The 7,750-nt window shown below is 39.2% G+C and overlaps 1 non-coding gene across 1 annotated transcript; it reads right to left on the reverse strand.

Annotated features, from left to right (window-relative positions):
- Positions 1 to 2,180: 2,180 nt before the first annotated feature.
- Positions 2,181 to 2,283, reverse strand: LOC123775882 (U6 spliceosomal RNA). The gene has a single exon (XR_006775196.2). It is a non-coding gene; the product is annotated as a U6 spliceosomal RNA (small nuclear RNA).
- Positions 2,284 to 7,750: the final 5,467 nt, after the last annotated feature.

Here is a 7,750-nt window from a genome sequence, read left to right on the forward strand (position 1 = left end):
CTAATGATAACTTTGTATGTTACAGATACTAGTCCTTTATCTGTCAACTGTATTGCTATCCCCTTCGCCCTATTCTTCCCATTTTATTGACTACTTCAGCAGACTAGTTTGGGCTCAGGTCCATGGTAGTCTCAGAGAGAGAGAAAGCCCTAATGTACAAGCATTTCAACATTGTTACACCATGCTTAACAATGTGCTAGTGGTCAAAGCAAGCAAAAGGCCAAATTCAGATTCAAGGCAGGTGGGGGGGAAATATACTCTGCCTCTTGATGAAGGAGGTGTGCACGCAAGAACTGGAAGCATTTGTGGGCGTTTTCAGAATCTTCCACACAGTAAGAATCTGAATGAGAATTTGCTTTCCAGTGTCCCATAGGATCCTGCCACTCTCTAGATTATGAATTTCCCTTGGCATCTTTGATTTTCATAATAAATTCCAGAACTCTCAGTATGACATAATCTGGTCTCTGCCAACCTCACATCAGCAGTGCCCATTCACAATACCCTGGGCTCTATCATGCAGAACTATTTTATCTTCATCCCTCCTGCAAGTTTGCCCAACTTAAGACAATAGTAAGAGATCTTTATCTTCCTCCCTCCATGTTTTTGCTTTGATTCATACTGCAACCAGATACTTCCCTTGATTTGCTATGGCCTTGCTTGTTCCTACCCAAAAAAAGAAGTGGCTAGTTTTCTTGGAAGCACACTAGCAGCCACTGGACTTCACATTTGTGTGGTGATCCTTAGAGAAAGGTCACTGTTCTCTTGTACCTGCAACACTTGGGAGGAGCAGCCCCTCCCTTTCTCCCTCATCTCTTGTCTATCCACCAAGACTGGTCCTTTCCCTGAGGAGGAAGCCAACCTGTGATGGGGCAGTAAGTCACAGGTGAGATGGGAGGTAAAAGACTCTATCATATCCTCCAATTAGCATCTTCACCTTTGCAAAGGTTTGGGTCCATGCTTGCTATAAAAAAGTAAATAACCTCACCATCTCTTAGGTAATTGATTCTCATTTCTATTAGGTAGACTCTGGACAGATCAAGAGTGACGTCTTACATCTGGTGTACCTGTGTCTAGAATGTTTTTCTTCTTCTTTTCATTAATCTGTCCTTTCAACTGATATTCACTGGATGCCTGCTGCATGCCCTTGTGCTAGATGCTGAAGATACAATGATAGATTAGATTAACCCAGTCCCTGTTCTGATGGTGTTTGTAAGTCAAAGTGATTCTCTTGTAAAGTCTTTTTCCATTTCATTCCCATCCCTGCTTCTTATAGCCAAGTGCATCTTTTTTTTTTTTTAAAGATTTATTTATTTATTTATTCAAGAGAGATAGAGACAGCCAGCGAGAGAGGGAACACAAGCAGGGGGAGTGGGAGAGGAAGAAGCAGGCTCATAGCGGAGGAGCCTGATGTGGGGCTCGATCCCATAACGCGGGGATCACGCCCTGAGCCGAAGGCAGACGCTTAACCGCTGTGCCACCCAGGCGCCCCCAAGTGCATCTTTTAATCTTTGGTGTTACTACAATTTTAGCCCATATGTCATTTCCCAGGGGGAGTGCACACACACACATACACACGGTCTTGCTTCCCTAAGCCACACCTGCCAGAAGAAGGGTGATAATACAACAGTAAGGAAAAGGCACTTTTGAATCAGAGCTCACACACAAAAGAGTTACTATGACTCCAATCCCTTAACTTTCCTTCTTCCCCCTTCAGGGTCCCTGAAAGTTCACATATTCTTTTGGGTGAATAGTAAAGTGCTTTCCTCGTAGCTCAGGACTGATTTCTATTTTCTTCCTTGTGGCTATAGCCAGAGCTGATGACTGTCTTGGATTCAGCTTTCTGAGACCACAGGTCTCTGGATTCTTACACTCACTGCAGCTCTGTAGCTCTGGTGGGGGTGGGAAGCAGGCACTTCTCTGGGGTTAGAGCTGTCTCTTTAGCTCCTCCATGTAGCAGAGCCAAACATTCAGTTTTCTTATGGGATTTTTTAAAAGAGTTTTGGAACAAGTTAACCTAGATCTAATTCAGAGAACATTTTAATGGATCCATCTTTTTTTACACTTTAAAGTGTATTATTATTATTATTATTATTATTATTATTATTATTATTTAGTATGTACTTTCTGTGTGCCAAACATATTTCCTCTTTTTTTTTCTCTATGAATTTTCTTTTTCAACTGAAAATATGGAATGTTTCTCAGATTTGTGTGTCATCCTTGCACAGGGGGCATGCTAATCTTCTCTGTATTGTTCCACTGGTACACATGCTGCTGAGTAAGCATTAAACATACTTCCTCTTTAATACTTAGTGATCCTAACAAATCTACCCATTTTATGGATGAGGGATCAAAGGTCTGGAAAAGACCTTTGCTCAAAGATAAATAATCCTCTCCCTGTCCCTTGGTCTTATTCCCGGGGTCCCAGGCTGGATTTTCAGCTCTAGCATTCATCAGGTTCTAAAGCAAAGAGGTTTGCTGGTGGCCTCTGGGGCTGTCTGCGGAGCCTCGTTGACCAACAGATTAGATCTCACCTCTTCCTCAACACAGTTTGACTTATTCCACTGTACTGTCTTCATTTGTTGAGGGGCCTTTGATTGGCTGAACTCTGAGGAAGCACTCTATCCTTTTCATCTCTAGAGTCTTGGAGCCCAGCTCTGGGTCTGGCAGATTGTAATGAATTAACTTGTTGGAAAATTATGAGGATGAGACATACCCTGGCTCTTTGCTCTGGTCTACGATAGCAATCTGATCCAAGTCCTAAGGAAGTGAACCCAAGTAGAATTGTGAGTATCATGGGACAAATAATCCCCCTCTTAGTTCCCAAGCCTCTGACCTTACGGTGGAACCACCTTGCCTGCTAATGTATCAGAAATAGAACATAAATAATAAAGCTGCTATTTATGATATGGTGATTGTGTGCCCGATGCAACTACAAACTAATTACATGTATTATCTCATTTAGTCTTAACACCCCTTAAGAAGGCATTGCATTTTCCCCATTTTATAAATGAGGGCACTAAAACACAGGAAAACTCAGTAACCTGCTCATGTCACACTTCAAATGACAGAGCTAGGCTTCAAATCAAGGCACTGTGACTCCACTACTTGAGTCTGTAAAAGAGAGATGACAAAACAATCTCTTCATGACATTTCAGAAAATGTCTTGAAAACCACAGGGGGCTTTGCTTTGTTTTAGCATTAACAAGACAGGGCAGCAGGACTGGAGCTGACCCAATAGTGAGTCAGGAGTCCCAGATTCTCCTCCTGACTCTGACAACTTATATAGGCTTTTTGGACTGTAATGTCTTCATTTGTAGAATGATAGATGGAACTAGCTGGTCATAACAAAGATGCCATGGACTTTGTAGTCAGACAAAGTCAAGTTGATTTCACCACATACTAACTGTGCATGCTAGGGCAGGTGTCTTAATCGTTCTAATTTTTTTTCCACATGTGGAGTGGGATTTAAAACCTTATAATAAAAGCTGTTGGGGCAGATAAATGTGTTATATAAAGAGAGAAGCTCAGATGGGACTTGTGGCAGATGCCTAGATCAATGCTCCATGACATGGTCAGGTCCTTTAGTAGATGTCTGGAAACATGTGGTTCCCAGAGCTCCTATCTCTCTTTAGCACCTTTATTTCCATTGGCATTCAAGGGCAAACAACCCTCCTGATCTGTGGCTGTGGGGTGCGTGGCTTGAATGTTTATGAAGCATGTCTCCCTGGCAGCCACAATCTGCCAGGATTCTCCCCATGGCTCCTTGTTTTAACAGTTCACTTTTCTTGGCACAACCTTTGACTGCTCTGGGTATAGGATGTCTGTGATCTCTCAATATCCTATTCCTGAAGTCCTTGAGCAAGTTCAAGCAACTCTATACCTTTTCATTCCTTTTCCTGCTGGGGTTCTTTACAAAGAGAATGCTACACACAAGGCAAAAAAAATTAAAAATTAAAATTAAAAAAGGGGAAAAAATCAGAAGAAAAATGTTTTATAAATAGCCAAGAATTTAGCACCCACTATTACATGAATATCTGATAATTTTGAGTTAGAGTTGAGAAATAAAAGAGGAAGTGAGGTGTCTTATCTCCCCCAAGTTTAAGTATTGGGATTCATGGGTTAAAGCATACCTGTAGGAGAAGGCACCAAGTTCCCTGAATGTATTCACCCAACCAAGGAAAGAAGGAGACTAACAAGGAAGACCAGTCTGCCCTAGAACTGAGGCTCTGCCTCAGAGATTTTTGCAGTGGAAGACAAAATGAAAAAAAAGATGGGTAATGTGGGTTCCTGCCTTATAAGGTACAGTGTCCTTGTCCTCCAGTAAGTGTGGCCCAATGAATACATAGGCTCTGATCAGTCAGCTCCACAAATATGCCTAGCATGAGAAACAATTTCAACGTTTGAAGGAAAAGTTCTAAAAGTCTTCTTCTTCACAACATATTAATCAGAAAGGACTCTAATATATTTCCTTTTCAAACAGGCAGATGATTTGCTTAAAAAAATTCATGTTAAATTCCTAGATTATCAAGGTGGATAGAATCATTGAAAAATGGAGGGTTTCAGAGGGGAGGGGGGTGGGGGATAGGTTAGGCTGGTGATGGGTATTAAGGAGGGCACATATTACAATGAGCACTGGGCGTTATACACAATGAATCATGGAACACTATGAAAGAAAGAAGAAAGGAAAGAAAGAGAAAGGAAGAAAAAAAGGATCATTAAGGACATCTAGTCTACCAACCAATCTTCTGAAAGCTCCAGAAAGAAGTGACTTTCTACAGAAGAATTCTAGGGTTCTATATTCCTTAACCAGTGTTCTCCCCCTATACTATAGTATACCTTTAATCTTGAAATGCTGTTACATTGTTTCTTTATTCTCTTGTCCTCTTATGGTTTCTCCTTGTCTTTTTAAAAAATTATTTCCAATATTAATGTATATCCTCCCTATATCCAGAAAAGGTTTACTCATGTACACAGACTACTAACAGAGCAATTCATTCCAGATATACACCCATTAGAAATAAGTACACATATCCACCAAAATAATTATATGCAAGTGTTCACATTAGCTTTATTCATAATACTCTCAAGCTAGAAACAATTCGTATGCCCATCACAGAAGCATAGATGAAACAAAAATTGTGATATATTTGTACAATGGAATACTACACAGCAATATAAAGGAAAAACTACTGATAAGCACAATAATGTAGATGGATTTCAAAGATATTATATTAAATAAAAGAAGCCAGACACAGAAAATTGTGTACTCTATAATCCCATTTATATGAAGTTTGAGGATGGCCAAAACTAATCAGTGTAACAGAAGTCAGATGATGGAGTTGGAGTTGGGAGCTATTGAATGGGAAGGGACACAAACCTATGGGAGTATGAAAATATTCAATATCTTTTTCTGGGTGGTGGTTGTAAGTGTGTGTAAATATGCAAACATGCACAAGCCTGTGTACTTTTTAAGTATATAAATTATACATATGTCTAAAACAAATCTTTAAAAGAGCAGTAGAAAAGCTGCAACTATGCCAATGGAAGGAAAAATTAACCCCAACCTAGGCTAACAGATTTACTATCATTGAATACCAAATTTAGAGATAGCAGCCAATGGAAAAAAAAATCCTAATCATTTGTCACTCCCATATTTTTAAATAAAAAGAAAATCATCAGGAGAGAGAGATTTTAGAAGTGACATTTTCCCTGTAAAATTAACTAATCATGTAGTCTTTTAAATGAAAGACACTGAACAACATAATGGACAAAATCTCTGATAGTAACTAAGCAGAAATGTTGAAATATCTTAATATGCCCATTTTTTTCTTCCAGTCTTTCATAAAGATGACATTTATGATGAAATGTAATGAAGAGATTTTCTTAGAGGAGAAGTTAATGAGATCCAGGTGATCATGACTTACCTGACGGCCCAGAGACAGGGCTTTGGCCAACATGGCTCACTGTGACATGTACGGGAACCACTTGGGAATCTTGTTAAAATTTGATGAAGAGTCAGTGAGTTAGGTATAGGGCTGAGATTCTGTGTTTTTGGCAAACCCCTGGGTGATGCAGTTGGTGGAACAAGGTCCACACTTTGAGTAACAAGGGCTTCGACCATTCAGGAAGGGTTAACTCATTTGTATTATTTGTATTGGGGATGTTTGCTAAAAATCAGATTTCTGGGCTCTCTCTCCATAGGCAGTGGGACCAAAGATGCATTTTCTTCTTTACTAAATCTCAAGAAGATTATGGCGTACACAAAATTGTGTAGCCACTGACTTAGAGAAATAGACTTGTAACATGTCCCTTACAGTTTTGCTGCAATTACAATTGTTGCATCTGGTTTCACATATCAGGAGAAAGGAAGAGAAAGGGAAAGACGTATTTTCAAAATCTTATATACATCAGTCACTTAACGAATGTGGAATTAACGTTAGTTAATTTAATCCTAATGAATATCCTATGAGCTGGGAATTGTTTTCAATATTTGAGAGTTAAAAATAACAGTTCATCATTATTCAGCATCTGTTATGTCCTGAACACTGTAATAAATGCTTTAAAAGTACCATCTCAAAGAGCAGCACAATGAAATAGGTTCTGTTGGTTCATCTCCATTTCATAACTCAAATAATGACACCCCTCTAGAGTCTGACTTTCTAGAGCTCAGGCCTCAACCCCTGCATGTAGGGCCTCTCTTAATTGACATCATAGAGGAAGGCCAGGTTGCAACCCAGATTGATTGATTGATTGATTGATTGATTGATTTTGCTCCAACTCTGACAATTTGATCAATTGGCACATCTTATTTTCCTTTCACTTTGCTGTTATTGCTCCGTCTTTCAATTATTTTACTCTGGGGAGTATCAATGAAAAGACTTAGGGTATTAGACTATAATTGTTAACATCTGTATAGTATTTTATAGTTTATACATAGTGCACAAAATACTTTAGTTGATTTGATTCTCCAAATCACATGTATCCTCATCTTATGAATGAGGAAAACAAGTACCAGGAAAATGGAATTAATGCTCTGTATTTCAGATGTCAAACTTCTCATTACAAATCTGTGAGTTTCCCCTAGGTTGGTTGGCCAAGGGAAGAGATAGAAGAATGTGGGAAGTGGGAAAATCAATCACTTGGGGATCAGCAGTATTGCATTTTGGCTCTGGCCATGCCAATAGCTGGATGCAACCTTGGGCAGTCTGGTTTCTCTCATTGAGCCATAGCTTTTTCAACCTTAAAGCAAGGGATTAGAGTAAACTTGTTATTTTTAAATAGTGTTGGCTCATTTTTATCAAAACTTTTTCTTTAAAAGAAATCTTAAAATGGACTACTAGTTCATAAAGCAAATCTTATGGTAGACAGTAAACAACTGAACACTGAGAACCCATCACTTTCCATTGTAGGGCAGGGCAAGAATTGCACCTGTTTTGTTCACTAAGTTTCTAGATCATTGTCTGATACATAGTAGGTACTCATTAAATACTTTTGAATGAACAAGGCTCCTTTAGGGATTCCTTGGAGTTCCCTGGGGCACAGTGTAAAGACCATTGGATCAACAAGTGTCAAGCTTCTTTGTGGTCCTAAGAGGACACATTTCTCAGAAATTAAAACTTCTCATAAGAGTTCAGAAAAAAAGGAGAGATTCTCTGAATATCCAGGTAAAGTCATTTCCACAAAGATGGAATTCTACAGTGCTATTTTCCACATTATGATGTATGATATACTTAAGGATTGGACAATTTGT

The sequence above is a fragment of the Ursus americanus genome, chromosome 8 (genome assembly GCF_024610735.1).
Source record: "Ursus americanus isolate L20-20 chromosome 8, mUrsAme1.1.p, whole genome shotgun sequence".
Classification (NCBI taxonomy): domain Eukaryota; kingdom Metazoa; phylum Chordata; class Mammalia; order Carnivora; family Ursidae; genus Ursus; species Ursus americanus.